The sequence below is a fragment of the Macaca mulatta genome, chromosome 19, assembly GCF_049350105.2.
Source record: "Macaca mulatta isolate MMU2019108-1 chromosome 19, T2T-MMU8v2.0, whole genome shotgun sequence".
Taxonomy (NCBI): Eukaryota; Metazoa; Chordata; class Mammalia; order Primates; family Cercopithecidae; genus Macaca; species Macaca mulatta.
Window position 1 is genome coordinate 2,012,031 of NC_133424.1, and position 19,077 is coordinate 2,031,107.

Genomic DNA, 19,077 nt, shown 5'->3' on the forward strand with positions numbered 1-19,077 from the left:
AGTCTCGTTCTGTTGCTCAGGCTGGAGTGCAGTGGCAAAATCACGGCTCACTGAGCCACCGCACCCGGCTTGTCCCGTATTCTTACTGCTGTCTCCAGCAGCACTGTCTGGACAGGCCTGGGACCTGCCATCTCCTTGGGTCAGGCTCAGGCCTCTCTGTCCACCTCTGGGCTCCTCCTGGCATGTACTGGAATGAGGCCTGGAGCAGCTCTTGAGGCGTGTTGGCCCCTCGGGCCCACTGGCCCCGGGTCACATTGGGTCACCGAGGGGTGTTCACCCACAATGGTGCAGCAGGAGGCCGTTCTCAGCAAGACCCGCTCTCATCCCAGCGTCACTCAGCAGCTGCCGGGAACGCCCTCTGCTCGAGGTGGGAGAAGGGGCTGGGGGCACCTGGCCCAAGGGAGCCCTGGAGATGCTGGTAAAGCTTTGCATAGGCCTGGCAAGGAGGAAGCAGGCTCTTCACCCTGCCAGCACCAGGCAGGTCCCCAAATAGCATCAGAGAAACCTACTTTTCCAAACCGATGCTGAGTGAAGCCTTCATTTGCCTGGAGGTGAAAATGTAAATGGTTTCAAGACAGATTTGGGGCCAGCGTGGGCGACAGACACAGACAGGCACACACATGCTCCCCGGTCCCAGCTCCCCGGGCTGGGGTGTGAGGACGCCGTTGCCCCTGGTTACAGAAGGGCATCCCCCCAGCTCAGCACAGGCTGGGGGCCGCCACCCAAACACCGTCACCAGCAGTGGCAGGAGGGAAGCAGAGAGACCCCCCTTTCCCGGGGCCAAGAGACCAGCTCGTACCTCGAAAGCCTCCAGCTCGGGGTCTCTGTGCCATTAGCGAGTGCCTCTCGGCTGCCCCCCAGGAGTCAGCGGGCTAACTGTCCCACAGCAGAGGAATGGGAGGGCTGTTTAAAGCCCTCTGTGGGAACTTTTCTTCTTCTTCCTGTTATTATTTATTTATTTTATTTTTGAGATGGAGTCTTGCTCTGTCGCCCAGACCGGAGGGCAGTGGCGGGATCTTGGCTCACGGCAACCTCCGCCTCCTGGGTTCAAGCAATTCTCCTGCTTCAGCCTCCCAAGTAGCTGAGATTACAGGCGCTGCCACCATGTCCGTCTAATTTTTGTGTTTTTAGTAGAGATGGGATTCACCATGTTGGCCAGGCTGGTCTCGAACTCCTGACCTCAAGTGATCCACCCACCTCGGCCTCCCAAAGTGCTGGGATTACAGGCGTGAGACATCGGACCCGGCCCTTCTTCTTGCTATTATTTCATTTTATTTATTTATTTTTTTGAGACGGAGTCTCGCTCTGTCGCCCAGGCTAGAGTGCAGTGGCGGGATCTCAGCTCACTGCAAGCTCCGCCTCCTGGGTTTATGCCATTCTCCTGCCTCAGCCTCCCGAGCAGCTGGGACTACAGGCGCCCGCCACCTCGCCCGGCTAGTTTTTTTTTGTATTTTTTTAGTAGAGACGGGGTTTCACCGTGTTAGCCAGGATGGTCTCGATCTCTTGACCTCGTGATCCGCCCGTCTCGGCCTCCCAAAGTGCTGGGATTACAGGCTTGAGCCACCGCACCCGGCCAGAATAGATTTTTTAAACAATTTTTGGGCCGGGCACCGTGGCTCGCGCCTGTAATCTCAACACTTTGGGAGGCTGAGGCAGGTGGATCATCCGAGGTCAGGGGTTTGAGACCAGCCTGGCCAACATGGTGAAACCCCATCTCTACTAAAAATACAACAGTTAGCTGCGTGTGGTGGCGCACGCCTGTAGTCCCAGCTGCTTGGGAGGCTGAGGCAGGAGAATCGCTTGAACCTGGGAGGCGCCGGTTGCAGTGAACCAAGATCATGCCACTGTGCTCCAGCAACACAGGGCCTCATTCTATCACCCAGGCTAGAGTGCGGTGGCACAATCATGGCTCACTGCAGCCTCGACTCCAGCCTCAGCCTCCTGTGTAGCTGGGACTAAAGGCGCCCGCCACCACGGCCAGCTAATTTTTCCATTTTTTGAAGAGCCGGGTCTCACTATGTTGCCCGGGCTGGTCCCAAACTCCTGGGCTCGAGTGATCCGCCCACCTCAGCCTCCCAAAGTGCTGGGATTACAGATGTGAGCCACCGCGCCAGCCGGTTTCTCCCTTTTACAAAATTCACCACTAGGAGCCAACATATTTTTTCCCACGCTCGTTAGCCGTTTGTGCTTCTGTTATCATCCCCCTCATCTTTTCGGAATGACCACTTCTCTTGTCATGATCTGACACGGCTGTCTGGGATGGGGTTATTAAGCCCGTCCCAGCAAAAACTGCAAATATGTTTCCCAGCTGGGAAGGTGCTGAGGCATGTGTCCCTCTCCTCCTGTGTCCTGAGATGCATTGTCTCCAACTCCCGAGAAGTAGGTCAGGGTTTCAGTTCCTGGATCCATATCTAGGGATGCCACATGGGAGTATGGTTTTAGAGAACAACTTGGGGCCAGGTGCTGTGGCTCATGCCTGTAATCCCAGCACTTTGGGAGGCGGAGGCGGGCGCATCACCTGAGGTCAGGAGTTTGAGACCAGACTGGCCAACATAGTAAAACCCCATCTCTACTAAAAATACAAAAATTAGCCGGGCGTGGTGGCGGGCACCTGTAATCCCAGCTACTCGGGAGGCTGAGGCAGGAGAATCACTTGAACCCAGGAGGTTCATCCCGGGAGGTTACACTGAGCCAAGATCGCGCCACTGAACTCCAGCCTGGGAAACAGAGCAAGACTCCGTCTCAAAAAAAAAAAAAAAAAAAAAAAAAAAAAAGGGCCGGGTGCAGTGGCTCATACCTGTAATCCCAGCACTTTGGGAGGCCGAGGCAGGCAGATCACAAGGTCGGGAGTTCAAGACCAGCCTGGCTAACATGGCAAAACCACGTCTCTACTAAGAAGACAAAAATTAGCCAGGCATGGTGGCACGTGCCTGTAATCATAGCTACTCAGGAGGCTGAGGCAGGGGAATCGCTTGAAACTGGGAGGTGGACGGAGCTTGCAGTGAGCCAGGATGGAGCCACTGCACTCCATCCTGGGCAACAGAGCGAGACTCCATCTCAAAAAAAAAAAAAAAAAAATCAATAGCAAAGACAGGGCAAATCAGGGGCGTCGCCTATCCTGACCCCCGTGACTGAGAGGCAGCCCCTGCATCACAGGGCGTGGAAAGCTTGGGGCAGTTGCGGGGACCACCGTGTTAGCCACCCACCCAGGGCCCCCGGCATCTCTCCAGCGTCTCCTCCATTTGAGCTCATACATGGGCCCTTTCTACAATCAGCTTTGTTTGTGTGGGGTTTGGAATTGCCGTCCTGGAGTCCCTGGTTACTGTTGTGATTCCGAGGCTGGTTTCCTCCGGGCTCCGCGTGGTGGGGGCCTCTGGCGAAGCTGCTGTAAAAAGACCACAAACCGGCCGGGCGCGGTGGCTCACGCCTGTAATCCCAGCACTTTGGGAGGCCGAGGCGGGCCGATCACAAGGTCAGGAGATCGAGACCATCCTGGAGAACACGGTGAAACCCCATCTCTACTAAAAAAACAAAAAAAAAATTAGCCGGGCGTGGTGGCGGGCGCCTGTAGTCCCAGCTTCTCGGGAGGTTGAGGCAGGAGAATGGCGTGAACCTGGGAGGCAGAGCTTGCAGTGAGCTGAGATTGCACCACTGCACTCCAGCCTGGGCGACAGAGCGAGACTCTGTCTCAAAAAAAAAAAAAAAAAAAAAAAAAGACCACAAACCTGGTGACTTGAAACGGCACACGGTCACCATCTCACAGTCTGCAGGCCAGGGTCTTGCTCTGTCGCCCAGACTGGGGTGCAGCGGTTCAATCGTGGCTCACTGCAGCCTCCACCTCCGGGGCTCAAGCCATCCTCTCACCTCAGCCTCCCAGAGTGCCAGGACCACAGGTGTGAGCCACCACCATGGCTGGCCCAAATCACCCCTATTTATTTATTTATTTATTTATTTATTTATTTATTTTGGAGACAGAGTCTCACTCTGTCGTCCAAGCTGGAGTGCAGTGCTGCAATCTGGGCTCACTGCAACCTGCGCCCCACCTCCAGCCCGGTTCAAGTGATTCTCCTGCCTCAGTCTCCCGAGTAGGTAGGATTATAGGCGACCGCCACCACGCCTGGCTAACTTTTGTACTTTTTTTTTTTTTTTGGAGACGGAGTCTCGCTCTGTTGCCCAGGCTGGAGTGCAGTGGCCAGATCTCAGCTCACTGCAAGCTTTGCCTCCTGGGTTCACGCCATACTCCTGCCTCAGCCTCCCGAGTAGCTGGGACTACAGGCGCCCGCCACCTTGCCTGGCTAGTTTTTTGTATTTTTTTGGTAGAGATGGGATTTCACCGTGTTAGCCAGGCTGGTCTCGATCTCCTGACCTCGTGATCCGCCCGTCTCGGCCTCCCAAAGTGCTGGGATGACAGGCTTGAGCCACCGTGCCCGGCCATACTTTTGTATTTTTAGTAGAAACTTGGTTTCACCAAGTCGGCCAGGCTAATCTCGAACTCCTGACCTCAGGTGATCCACCTGACTCGGCCTCCCAAAGTGCTGGGATGACAGGCATGAGCCACCGCACCCGGCCAAATTTCCCGTCTTTGTAAAGAAATCAGGCACATTGGATCAGGGCCCACTGTCTTGCAGAATGACCTCATGTTAACTGATTACCTCTGCAAAGACCCTATTTCCAGGTAAGGTCCTGGGGTTACAACTGCAGCCCGTGGATGTTTTGTGGGGGACGTGGTTCCACCCTAGTGCCCGCCACCTGCCGTCTCTCTGTGGGTTTCGTGCCCCTGGGGTGCCTGGCACCTCACTCTCAGCCGCTGCCAAAGCCCTTCTTGAACTTGTCAAGGTCACCGTGGATTCTAATCCCAACCCCCAGGCGCTTCTTGGCATCAGGAGCATTTTCTGCAGGTGGCTGTGAAGGAGCCGGGAGCTGCTCTCAAAGGCTTCCTCCTAACAAGCCCCCTCTGTCCTGGGGACTGGCACTGTGTTGAGGAGACTCGAGAGACTCCAGGTCCGCAGAGGGCACCATCCTGCCTGGAGGTTCAGGACTGCCACCATTCATCTCTGCGAGGAGCCGGAGCGGGCATCCTACCTTTCTGTGTCCTCTACCCTGGCTTTGTGTGTGTTTTTTTTTTTTTTTTTTGAGACGGAGTCTCGCTCTATCGCCCAGGCTGTAGTACAGTGGCGTGATCTCGGCTCACTACAAACTCCATCTCCCCGGTTCATGCCATTCTCCTGCCTCAGCCTCCAGAGTAGCTGGGACTACAGGCGCCCACCACCATGCCCGGAGAATTTTTTGTATTTTTAGTAGAGATGGGGTTTCACTGCATTAGCCGGGATAGTCTCGATCTCTTGACCTCATGATCTGCCCGCCTCGGCTTCCCAAAGTGCTGGGATTACAGGCTTGAGCCACTGCACCCGGATAATTTTTTGTATTTTCAGTAGAGATGGGGTTTCACCACGTTAGCCAGGATAGTTTCGATCTCCTGACCTTATGATCCACCCACCTCAGACTCCCAAAGTGCTAGGATTACAGGCGTGAGCCACCGCGCCCAGCTTCTACCCTGGCTTTGAATAGAAGGCGTCCTGGCCAGGCAGGGTCCTTCAGGGAGCAGGTAATCCAGTGTTCAGCCAGATTCTCGAAAACCCCCTGGGCCAAGCGCATGGCTCCTGCCTGTAATCCCAGCACTTTGGGAGGCCAAGGCAGGTGGATTACCTGAGGTCAGGAGTTCGAGACCAGCCTGGCCAGCATGGTGAAACCCCGTTTCTGGTAAAAATACAAAAATTAGCCAGGCACGGTGGCGTGTGCCTGTAATCCAAGATACTCTGGAGGCTGAGGCAGGAGAATCACTTGAACCCGGGAGGCGGAGGTTGCAGTGAGCCGAGATCGCGCTCCTGCACTCCAGCCTGGGTGACAGAGCGAAACTCTGTCTCAAAAACAGAAACAAAACATCCAGCCCCACACCAGTGTGGGGACCGCAGCACCCACAAGACTTGGGTCACGGTGACTCCCGGAGGCTCTGCACATTAAGCCGCCGCCTGCCCAGGGACACTGTGGTCACCTTCCCCCGCGAGATCCCTGCGGACCTCCCCTGTCTGTGTTTTGAGAAAGGAGTTTTTTTCCTGTTGCTTCTGGAAGCCTGAGTTGTCCTGCATAATATAAACACCCTCCTTCTTTATGACAGGATGCAGAGCCGCTCCCTGGCAGGCGTTCCCGGTCCCAGCAGGGGTTTGCAGAGACACACTGTGCCAAGGGATTCTCCACAAGGAGACGGGTTTCAGATGCGTCAGCCCACGCCCTCTGCAAGGCCCTGTCCCCAGAGAGCTTGGGCCTGTGGGTCCCACAGCTCCCACGAGGGACCACCACTGTCCAGGGCCCCTCAGACTGTTCACTCACAGGTCTCGGTGGAGGCAGACATCCAGGGAGGGACCCCAGGGGTGTAGCTGAGGCTGCACAGAGGGGCCCCTCCACGCCTCCTGGAGGGATGGGACTTAGTCTTGGCTGGAGTGGAGGGTGGGGGACCCGGAGTCAGGGGCACTCAGGGTCCAGGTGGGAAGCACCTGCTGCAGGGACCCTGCTTCCCACCGTGCTTCAGGGGACACTCAGGGTCCCCCACCTGGGAGTGGCCACGTGGGTGGCCCTTTGCTGCCCTGCACACTACAGCCCCGCCGGCTTTGGGGGAGAGCTGACATCTCAAGGAAGTCCTTTTAAAAAATTTTACTTAATGGCTCAGACCTGTAATCCCAGCACTTTGGGAGGCTGGGACAGGTGGATCACGAGGTCAGGAGGTCAAGACCATTCTGGCCAACATGGTGAAACTCCATCTGTACTAAAAATACACAATTATCTGGGTGTGGTGGTGTGCACCTGTAGTCCCAGCTACTCAGGAGGCTGAGACGCAAGAATCGCCTGAACTTGGGAGGCAGAGGTTGCAGTGAGCCAAGATCATGCCATTGCACTCCAGCCTGGGTGACAGAGTAAGACTCCATCTCAGAAAAAAAAGAAAAAAAATTTATTTAAAAAACTTTTATTAGGGCTTTCCCTATGTTGCCCCTGCTGGTCTTGAACTCCTAGGCTCAAGCAATCCTCTTGCCTCAGCCTCCCAAAGCGTTGGGATTACAGGTGTTAGTCACTATGCCTGGCTTTTAAAACATGTTTTAATGTATTTCAAAACTTTTAGATCAGGCGTGGTGGCTCATGCCTGTAATCCCAGCACTTTGGGAGGCCAAGGTAGGTGGATCACGAGGTCAGGAGATGGAGACCATCCTGGCTAACACGGTGAAACCCCGTCTCTACTAAAAATACAAAAAAATTAGCCGGGCGTGGTGGTGGGTGCCTGTGGTCCCAGCTACTCAGGAGGCTGAGGCAGGAGAATGGCATGAATCTGGGAGGCAGAGCTTGCAGTGAGCAGAGATCGCGCCACTGCACTCCAACCTGGGCGACAGAGCCAGACACCGACTCAAAAAAAACACAAAACACTTTTAATTCTGAAATAATTATAGAATCACAGAAAGGTGTAAAGAAACATACAGGAACATTCCGTGTGTGCCTGGTGTAACTAGAGTAGCCAGATACGGGAGTAACTAGACACCACCCAGATACTAGAGTATCTAGTAGTATCTACTCATACTTTCATGCCAGAGTAACCAGATACTAGAGTAACTTGTTACTAGATACTACTATAACTAGGTACTAGAGTAACTGGATACTAGCTATTAGAGTGATTGGATACCAGAATAACTAAATGCTAGCCTTAACTAGATAGTAGGGTACCTACTAAATATATATTAGATACTAGAGTACCTGTATAATGCGGCAATTGGATACTAGATACTCTACTAAACTAACTAGATACTAGAGCAATGAGATATTAGCAGAGTCACTAGATACCAGAGTAACGAGATGTTTTTTGTTTGTTTTTTGTTTTTTGAGACAGAGTCTCACTCCGTTGCCCAGGCTGGAGTGCAGTGGCATGATCTCGGCTCACTGCAACCTCGTCTCTGGGGTTCACGCCATTCTCCTGCCTCAGCCTCCCGAGCAGCTGGGACTACAGGTGCCCACCACCACGCCCGGCTAAATCTTTTGTATTTTTAGCAGAGATGGAGTTTCACCTTGTTAGCCAGGATGGTCTCGATATCCTGACTTCGTGATCTGCCTGCCTCGGCCTCCCAAAGTGAAAGTGCTGGGATTACAGGTGTGAGCCACCGCGCCCGGCCACTAGATGTTAATATTAGCTAGATAATAGCGTATCTACATAATATATTATATACTACATACGAGAGTACCTGGGTACTAGAATATTTAGATGCTAGAGAGTATATGATACTGGAGTGCCTAGATACTCAAGTAACTAGGTTTTAGGGTAACCAGATACTAGAGTAGCCAGTTGCTAGAGTAAGTGGATACTAGAGATTAGTGTAACCAATACTGGAGTGACTAGATCGTAGACACGTGGTGTCACTAGATACTAGAGTAATTGGATACTAGATACCGGAATAACTAGATGCCAGAGTAACTAGATGCTAGTCTTTTTTTTTTTTTTTTTTTTGAGACGGAGTCTCACTCTGCCGCCCAGGGTGGAGTGCAGTGGCCGGATCTCAGCTCACTGCAAGCTCTGCCTCCCGGGTTTACGCCATTCTCCTGCCTCAGCCTCCCGAGTAGCTGGGACTACAGGCGCCCGCCACCTCGCCCGGCTAGTTGTTTTTTTTTTTGGTTTTTTTTTTTTTTTTGTATTTTTAGTAGAGACAAAGTTTCACCATGTTAGCCAGGATGGTCTCGATCTCCTGACCTCGTGATCCGCCCGTCTTGGCCTCCCAAAGTGCTGGGATTGCAGGCTTGAGCCACTGTGCCTGGCCTAGATGCTAGTCTTAAACTAGATAGTAGGGAACCTACACAATATGTAATGTACTAGATTAGAGTACCTGGATGATACAGCAATTCGATGCCAGAAACGATATGATCCCGGAGTGCCTAGATACTAAAGTAACTAGGTATTAGAGTAAACAGATACTGGAGTACTTAGATACTAATCAGGTACTAGCATGTTGTTGTTGTTGTTGTTGTTGTTGTTGTTGTTTTTGAGGCGCAGTCTTGCACTGTCACCCAGGCTGGAGTGCAGTGGTACGATCTCAATCTCGGCTCGCTGCAAGCTCCGCCTCCCGGGTTCATGCCATTCTCCTGTCTCAGCCTCCCGAGTAGCTGGGACTACAGGCGCCGCCACCACACCCGGCTAACTTTTTGTATTTTTAGTAGAGACAGTGTTTCACCATGTTAGCTAGGATGGCTCTGCCTTTTTAAGTCCCCAAGAGCCTTGGCTCAGACTCCAGGCCGACAAAATCTCCAGGAAGAAGGTCTAGTGGCGCCCAGAGAAGTGTGTCCACAGCATCGGGCTGTCCTCCCCCACTTCAGGGTTGGACCCCGGCTAGGAATCAAACTTGGGCTTCCTTCCCCCTCCTTTTGCCTTCACAATTGTCTGTACCGTAATTATATTGGCTGTAGTCTTCATCTCACCCACCGTGGCGGGTGACCAGAGTTACGCAAACATGACACTCTAAATGTGTCCATTGCAAAGTGGATTTGAGGGAACCTTATTTATTTATTTTTATTATTTATTTTTGAGACAGGGTCTCACTGTATCTGTGACTCAGGCTGGAGTATGGTGGCACGAGCACAGCTCACTGCAACCTTGACCTCCTGGGCTCAAGCGATCCTCCCACCTCAGCCTCCCAAGTAGCTGGGACCACAGATGCACACCTCCACACCCAGCGCTAGTTATTTTTTTCTTTTCTTTTGGAGATGGGGTCTCACTCTGGCACCCAGGCTGGAGTGCAGTGGTGCAATCTCGGCTCACTGCAACCTTCACCTCCTGAGTTCAAACAATTCTCCTGCCTCAGCCTCCCAAGTAGCTGGGATTACAGGTGCCCACCACCATTTCCGGCTAATTCTGTATTTTTAGTAGAGACGGGTTTCTCCATGTTGGTCAGGCTAGTCTCAAACTCCCGACCTCAGGTGAACTGATTGCCTCAGCCTCCCAAAGTGCTTGGATTACAGGCGTGAGCCACGGCGCCTGGCCTTTTTTTTTTTCTTGAAGCAGGCTGGAGTGCAGCGGTGCGATGCCGGTCACGGTAGCCTCTACCTCTTGGGTTCAAGTGATTCTCTTCCCTCAGTCCCCCAAGTAGCTGGGACTACAGGTGACTACCACCACACGTGGCTATTTTTTTTTGTATTTTCAGTGGAGATGGGGTTTCATCATGTTGGTCAGGCTGGTCTTGAACTCCTGAACTCAGGTGATCCACCCACCTTGGCTTCCTAAAGTGCTGGGATTACAGGCGTGAGCCACTACGCGTGGCCTTCTTCTGCGGGTTTGACAAAGGTACCATGTTCTGCACCCACCTTGCACTCTCAGACCGAATAGCTTCACTGCCCTAAAAATCCTCTGTGCTCTGCCTATTCATCCCTTCCTCCGCCGGCCCCTGGCAGCCTCTGATCTTTTTACTGTTTCTGTAGTTTAGCCTTTTCCCAGAATGTCCTATAGCTGGAATCCTGCAGCACGGAGCCTTTGCAGACGGCTTTCTTTCACGTAGTCACATGCATTCAGTTTCTCCATGTCTTTTCCTGGCTTGAGAGCTCTTTTTTTTTTTTTTTTTTTGAGATGAAGTCTTGCTCTGTCACCCTGGCTGGAGTGCAGCGGTGCAATCTCAGCTCAGTATGACCTCCGCCTCCTGGGTACAGGTAATTGTCCCGCCTCAGCCTCCCAAGTAGCTGAGATTACAGGCACTTGGCAGCACACCCAGCTGACTTTTGCATTTTTATTTTATCTTATTATTATTATTATTATTATTATTATTGAGATGGAGTTTCCCTCTTGTTGCCCAGGCTGGAGTGCAATGGTGCAATCTTGGCTCACTGCAGCCTCCGCCTCCTGGGTTCAAGCGATTCTCCTGTCTCAGCCTCATGAGTAGCTGGGATTATAGGTGCCCACCACCACACAGGATAAATCTTTAGTAGAGACGGGGTTTCGCCATGTTGGCCAGACTGGTCTTAAACTCCTGACCTCAGGTGAACCGCCCGCCTTGGCCTCCCAAAGTGCTGGGATTACAGGCGTGAGCCACCGCGCCCGGCCTATTTTAGTATTTTTTTTTAGACAGGATCTTGCTGTGTTGCCCAGGCTGGAGTGCAATGGCACGATCTCAGCTCACTGCAGCCTACGCTTCCTGGGTTCAAGCAATTCTCCTGCCTCAATCTCCCAAGTAGCTGTGATTACTGGTGCCCACCACCATGCCCGGGTAATTTCTGTATTTTAGCAGAGACAGGGTTTCACCATGTTGCCAGGCTGGTCTTGAACTCCTGACCTCAGATGATCCGCCTGCCTCCGCCTCCCAAAGTGCAGGGATGACAGGCATGAGCCACGGCACCTGGTCAAACCTGGGTTTTTTTTTTTTGAGACGGAGACTCGCTCTGTCGCCCAGGCTGGAGTGCAGTGGCGCAATCTCGGCTCACTGCAAGCTCTGCCTCCCGGGTTCACGCCATTCTCCTGCCTCAGCCTCCCGAGTAGCTGGGACTACAGGTGACCACCACCATGCCCAGCTAATTTTTTGTATTTTTAGTAGATATGCGGTTTCACCATATTAGCCAGGATGGTCTCGATCTCCTGACCTCGTGATCCGCCCGTCTTGGCCTCCCAAAGTGTTGGGATTACAGGCGTGAGCCACCGCGCCTGGCGAGGTTTTAATTTCTTAAACAGATCCATATGGGAAATTAAACTGTTGTGTCCGGATGACAGATATGTACAGATCCCATATGGATCTGTTTAAGAAATTAAAACCTCGCCAGGCGCGGTGGCTCACGCCTGTAATCCCAACACTTTGGGAGGCCGAGGCAGGCGGATCACGAGGTCAGGAGATCGAGAACAGCCTGGCCAACATGGGGAAACCCCGTCTCTACTAAAAAATATATACATATAAAGGTTAACCAGGCGTGGTGGCGGGTGCCAGTAATCCCAGGTACTTGGGAGGCTGAGGCAGGAGAATCGCTTGAACCAGGGAAGCGGAGGTTGCGGTGAGCCGAGATCACAAGACTGCACTCCAGCCTGGGCGACAGAGTGAGACTCCGTCTCAAAAAAATAATAATAATAAATAAATAAATAACAATCCTGCAAGATCCGCATTTGAGGTCAGTGTGTCTGGGGGTAGAAACTGAAGCAGAGTTGGGGATGACCCTGAGAATTCTGGGTTCTCTGTGGCAGGTGCAGCAGTCACCCAGTCTCCCGGGGGAGATGGGAGGACGGGGCAGTTGTCCGCAAATTGCAGGCTGTGTCTGCGTGTGAGAGTTTCAGACAAAGAAGGAAGTTACTGGCTGAGAACAATAGAAGACAATATGATGGAGGACCTTGAAGAAAAATAAAAGGTGGTTGTGGATTACCCACGTCGGAGAGAAGAACAAGGAAGGAGAAAGAAGACAGGAAACAAATCCTCAAACGGCAGTGTTTTGTTTTGTTTTGTTTTGTTTTTGAAATGCAGATGACACCGTGCAGCCTGCCCTGAAATGCCTAACAGTTAAAATGAAAGGCTTTTTTTTTTTTTTTGAGATGGATTCTCACTCTGTCGCCCAAGCTGGAGTGCAATGGCACGATCTCGGCTCACTGCAACCTCCGCCTCCCAGGTTCAAGCGATTCTCCTGCCTCAGCCTCCCGAGTAGCTGGGATTACAGTCATGCGCCACTACGTCCAGCTAATTTTTTGTATTTTTAGGAGAGACGGGGTTTCTACATGTTGCTCAGGCTGGTCTCGAACTCCCAACCTTAGGTGATCCTCCCACCTCGGCCTCCCAAAGTGCTGGGATTATAGGCTTGAGCCACCGCGCCCGGCAATGATTTTTTTTGTTTGTTTGTTTGAGTCGGAGTCTTACTCTGTCTCCCAGGCTGGAGTGCAGTATCGCGATCTCGGCTCACTGCAACCTCCACCTCCCGGGTTCAAACAATTCTCCTGCCTCAGCCTCCCAAATAGCTGGGATTACAGAGGCCCACCACTGCACCTGGCTAATTTTTATATTTTTCATAGACATGGAGTTTCACCATGTTGTCCAGGCTGGTCTCCAATTCCTGACCTTGTAATCTGCCCACCTCGTCCTTCCAAAGTGCTGGGATTACAGGTGTGAGCCACCGCACCTGGCCTATGACTTTGGTTTTTGTTGTTTGTTTGTTTGAGATGGAGTTTCCTTCTTGTTGCCCAGGCTGGAGTGCAATGGCACTGTCTCAGCTGACTGCAACCTCCGCCTCCTAGGTTCAAGCAATTCTCCTGTCTCAGCCTCCCGAGTAGCCGGGACTACAGGCACGTGTTACCACGCCCAGCTAATTTTTATAGTTTTGGTACAGACAAGGTTTCACCATGTTGGCCAGGCTGGTCTTGAACTCCTGACTTTAGGTGATCCGCCCGCCTCAGCCTCACAAAGTGCTGGGATTACAGGCGTGAGCAACTGTGCCTGGCCTTAACTGCTAATTTAAAAAAAATTTTTGGAGAGACAGGGTCTGGCTCTGTTTCCCAGGCTGGTCTCAAACTCCTCGGCTCAAGCGATCCTCCCACCTCAGTCTCCCAAGTAGCTTGGGATTACAGGTGTATGCCACCATGCCCAGCTAATTTTTTTTTTTTTTTTTTTTTTTTTTAGAGACAGTCTCACGCTGTCGCCCAGGTTGGAGTCCAGTATTGTGATCTCGGCTCACTGCAAACTCCACCTCCCGGATTCAAGCGATTTTCCTGCCTCAGCCTTCCGAGTAGCTGGTATTGTAGGCATGCACCACCGCACCCGGCTAATTTTTGTATTTTAGTAGAGACGGGGTTTCACCATGTTGGTCAGGCTGGTCTCGAACTCCTGACCTCATATAATCTGTCTGCCTCAGCGTCCCAAACTGCTGGGATTACAGGCGTGAGCCACCGTGCACAGCTCTAATCTCTTCTTTCATAAGGACACCAGTCACGGTGGATTAGGGCCTAGCCATATGACATTTTACCTTAATCCCTTCTTTGTTTTTGTTTTCGTTTTTGTTTTTTGAGATGGAGTTTCACTCTTTTTGCCCAGGCTGGAGTGCAATGGCATGATCTTGGCTCACTGCAACTTCTGCCTCCCTGGTTCAAGCGATTCTCCTGCCTCAGCCTCCCAAGTGGCTGAGATTACAGGCATGTGCCACCATACCTGGCCAATTTTTTGTCTCTTTAGTAGAGATGGGATTTCACTGCATTGGCCGGGCTGGTCTTTAACTCCTGACCTTGTGATCTGCCCTCCTTGGTCTCCCAAAGTGCTGGGATTACAGGTGTGAGCCACCGCGCCTGGCCTAAAGAACTCGGTTGAATGGACTTACAGTTCCACGTGGCCGGAGAGGCCTCACAATCATGGTGGAAGGTGAAAGACACGTCTCACATGGCAGCAGACAAGAGAAGGGAGCTTGTGCAGGGAAACTCCTGTTTTTTCAAAACCGTCAGATCTCAGCCAGGAGAGGTGTCTCACACCTGTAATCCCAGCGCTTTGGGAGGCCGAGGCGGGGGGGATCACCTGAGGTCAGGAGTTCGAGACCAGCCTGTCCAACATGGTGAAACCCCATCTCTACTTAAAAAAAAAAAAAATGGCTGGGCACGGTGGCTCACGCCTATAATCCCAGCACTTTGGGAGGCCGAGGCAGGCGGATCACGAAGTCAGGAGATCGAGACCATCCTGGCAAACACGGTGAAACCCCGTCTCTACTAAAAAATACAAAAAATTAGCCCGGCGTGGTGGCAGGCGCCTGTAGTCCCAGCTACTTGGGAGGCTGAGGCAGGAGAATGGCGTGAACCCAGGAGGCGGAGCTTGCAGTGAGCCGAGGTCAGGTCACTGCACTCCAGCCTGGGAGACTCCATCTCAAAAAAAAAAATTAGCCAGGTGTGGTGGCGGATGCCTGTAATCCCAGCTACTCTGAGGCTGAGGCAGAAGAATCACTTGAACCCAGGAGACAGAGGTTGCAGTGAGCCAAGATTGCACCACTGAACTCTAGCCTGGGTGACAGAGTGAGACTCTGTCTCAAAAATAAAATATAACCATCAGCTCTCGTGAGACTTACTTGCTATCAAGAGAACAACACTGGAAAGATCCGCTGTCACGATTCAGTTGCCTCCCACCAGGTCCCTCCCACAACACGTGGGAGTTATGGGAGCTACAGGATGAGGTTTGGGTGGGGACACAGAGCCAGACCCTACCAAGGGTCTTAACTTTTTTTTACTTTGTTTGTTTGCTTTACAATAACAGAATTAATACAAGCCCCAGGTAACCAGTCAAAACTAAGAAACGGAATAGAAAAGACACTGATCCTGTCCCTATTCCAGGACCACCCCAGGCCCCTCGACGCCCCCCACCCCCATCAAATCAGTGTAATGTGGCCAAACCAACTCTCAGGGCCTCAGTTATCTGACAGCACAGAGAGGCTGGGGTTTGTGGTTTTAATTTGTAGCTTGGTTCTCCCCAGTTTCTTGTGAATTCCGAGAGTTTTCCCAAAAATCATCTTTTTTTTTTTTTTTTTGAGATGGAGCCTCGCTCTGTCGCCCAGGCTGCAGTGCAGCGGTGTGATCTTGGCTCACTGCAACTTCCGCCTCCCAGGTTCAAGCCATGCTTCTGCCTCAGTCTCCCAAGTGGCTGGGATTACAGGCACCCGCCACCATGCCCAGCTATTTTTGTATTTTTAGTAGAAACGGGGTTTCACCGTGTTGGCCATGCTGGTCTCAAACTCCTGGCTTCAAGTGATCCACCTGCCTCAGCCTCCCAAAGTGCTGGGATGACAGGTGTGAGCCACGGTGCTTGGTCCCAAAGTCACCTTAATATCCATCCCTTGCCGGGCGCGGTGGCTCAAGCCTGTCATCCCAGCACTTTGGGAGGCCGAGGCGGGCGGATCACGAGGTCAGGAGATCGAGACCATCCTGGCTAACACGGTGAAACCCCGTCTCTACTAAAAATACAAAAAACTAGCCGGGCGAGGTGGCGGGCGCCTGTAGTCCCAGCTACTCTGGAGGCTGAGGCGGGAGAATGGCATAAACCCGGGAAGTGGAGCTTGCAGTGAGTTGAGATCCGGCCACTGCACTCCAGCCCGGGCGACAGAGCGAGACTCCGTCTCAAAAGAAAAAAAAAAAATTGGCCGGGCGCAGTGGCTCACGCCTGTAATCCCAGCACTTTGGGAGGCCAAGATGGGCGGATCACGAGGTCAGGAGATCGAGACCATCCTGACTAACACGGTGAAACCCCGTCTCTACTAAAAAAAAATACAAAAATTAGCCGGGCGTGGTGGCAGGCGCCTGTAGTCCCAGCCACATGGGAGGCTGAGGCAGGAGAATGGTGTGAAACCCGGAGGCGGAGCTTGTAGTGAGTGGAGATCACGCCACTGCACTCCAGCCTGGGAGACAGAGCGAGACTCTGTCTCAAAAAAAAAAAAAAAAAAAAATTCATCCCTTACGAGGACACACACACACCCCACAAATCTGCTGGGTGCCAGCCAGGGTCACTGGGGCTACCCAGGCTCCAGCAAGGCCTGCCTGTCTCTGCCTCAATTTTCTTTTTTCTTTTTTTTTGAGATGGAGGTTTGTTCTTGTTGCCCAGGCTGGCGTGCAATGGCACAGTCTTAGCTCACTGCTCTCTCCACCTCCCAGGTTCAGGTGATTCTCCTGCCTCAACCTCCTGAGTAGCTGGGATTTTAGGCACCCGCCACCACACCCAGCTGATTTTTGTATTTTTAGTAGAGACGGAGTTTCACCATGTTGGCCAGGCTGGTCTTGAACTCCTGACCTCAGGCGATCCACCCTCCCTGGCCTCCCAAAGTGCTGGGATTACAGACATGAGCCACTGTGCGTGGCCTCTGCCTCAATTTTCTTTGAGTCAATGTCTCGCTCTGTCACCCAGGCTGGTGTGCAGTGCTGCAACCACAGCTCACTGCAGCCTCGAACTCCTGTATTCAAATGATCCTTACGTCTCAGCCTCCCAAGTAGCTGGGACCCCAGGCGCGTGCACCACCACATCTGGCTAATTTTGTGATTTTTTTGTAGAGGTGGGGTCTCACTGTGTTGCCCAGGCTGGTCTTGAACTCCTGAGCTCAAGGGATCTGCCCACCTCAGCCTCATGAGTAGCTGGACATGCATTTCCATCTTGCTCTGTGTTAGCCGGGGGAGGCCAGCTCCCGAAAGCCCTTGCTCTTCCTGAAATGCTAGAGGACGTCCGGATCCCCCATTTCTCCTTCCTGTGTCTCTCTGGCTGTCTCTCTCTGTCTTCACCTCTCTGGGTCCCCACCTTCCACAGTCCTTCTCTGGCGACCCCCAGATTGCAGCTGCATTCTCCTGCAGAGGAGTTCGACGGTCTCTTTGTGGGTCCTTTTTCTATCTCATGCCCTCAGGCCTCCCTCACGCGCCCCTGGCCCTAATTAAGGTATTTTCCTAAACAAGCCCAGATGCGTCTCTCAAATGAATTCTGGTGCCAGCTGGTAAAATTAATTTTTTTCTCATCCTCTACAATGCGAGAATGAATGACACACGGTTGCTCGTCCGCAGGAGGCCGGCGTCCTGCGGAAGGACAAGCGTGTAGACCAGTAATTACGTTCCAGTGTGGAAAGTGTCCCACATGAGTGCAGCGGAGCGAGGTAGCACTGAAACGAGGGGCATCCCCACGGCGCAGCTACTAGACACAGCTAAGGTTGATTTCACACTCACCCTTGCTGGACCATGTTGGATAGTGTCAGCCCAAAATATTCATCTCCCCAGAACCTCAGAATGTGACCTTCCTTGGAAGTAGGGTCTCCACAGACATAATTAGTTAAGACGAGGCTGTGGCCGGGCTCAGTGGCTCACGCCTGTAATCCCAGCACTTTGGGAGGCTGAGGCAGGCGGATCACCTGAGATCAGTAGTTCGAGACCAGCCTGGCCAACATGGTGAAACCCTGTCTCTACTAAAAATACAAAAACATTAGCCGGGCGTGGTGCCACGTGCCTGTAGTTCCAGCTACTCAGGAGGCTGAGGCAGGAGAATCTCTTGAACCCGGGAGGTGAAGGTTGCAGTGAGCCGAGATCTCGCCACTTGACTTCAGCCTGGGCAAAAGAGAGAGACTATCTCAAAAAATGAATAAATAAATAAATAAAAATAAAAGATGAGGTTGTATTGGAGAAGGGTGTGCTCTAATCTAACGAGGTGTCTTTATAAGAGGAAGAGGCATAGACCATGCACTTTGGGAGGTCGAACGTGGGGGATCACTTGAGGCCAGAAGTTCCAGACCAGCCTGGGCAACATAGCAAGACCATGTCTCTACAGAAAATTTTTTTTTTCTTTTCTTTTCCTTTTTTTTTTTCTGAGACGGAGTCTCGCTCTTATCACTCAGATTGGAGTGCAGTGGTGCGATCTTGACTCACCACAACCTCTGCCTCCCGGATGCAAGCGATTCTCCTGCCTCAGCCTCCCAAGTAGCTGGGATTACAGGCACACAGCACCACGCCTGGCTAATTTTTTTGTATTTTTAGTAGAAACAGGGGTTTTACCATGTTAGGCTGGTCTCAAACTCCTGACCTCAGGTGATCCACCACCTCAGCCTCCCAAAGTGCTGGGATTACAGATGTGAGCCACTGCACCTGGCCATTTTTCTTTACTTCTTTCTTTTTTGAGTTGGGGTCTCACTCTGCTGCCCAGGCTGGAGTACAGTGGTGCTATCCTAGGTCACTGTAGCCTTGATCTCCTGGGCTCAAGTGATCCTTCTGCCTCAGTCTCCCAAGTAGCTGGGACTGCTGGTGTGTGCCACCACACCCCAATCTTTTTTTTTTTTTTTTTGTAGAGACAGGGATCTTGCTACATTGCCCAGGCTGGCCTCGAATTCCTGGTTCAGTAAAGCGATCTCCTGACTCAGCCTCCCAAAGTGTTGGGATTACAGTTATGAGCCACTGTGCCCGGGCTGGAATTTTCCAGTTAAGATTTCCTGGCTGTAGGCCGGGCACAGTGGCTCACGCCTGTAATCCCAGCACTTTGGGAGGCCGAGGCAGGTGGATCACGAGGTCAGGAGATTGAGACCACCCTGGCTAACACGGTGTAACCCTGTCTCTACTAA

At 52.3% G+C, this 19,077-nt stretch overlaps 1 protein-coding gene across 3 annotated transcripts in view; it reads left to right on the top strand.

Annotated features, from left to right (window-relative positions):
* Window positions 1–19,077, top strand: part of NDUFS7 (NADH:ubiquinone oxidoreductase core subunit S7) — a 90,584-nt gene that overhangs the window by 24,911 nt on the left and 46,596 nt on the right. The window contains exon 1 of one of the 3 annotated variants that reach the window (XM_077978895.1): window positions 14,526–14,529. The exons of the other annotated variants lie outside the window; for them this stretch is intronic. The gene's annotated coding sequence lies outside the window, so the exon portion shown is untranslated. Of the gene's footprint in view, window positions 1–14,525; window positions 14,530–19,077 lie in introns of those variants that run through there. 3 annotated transcript variants of the gene reach the window in all.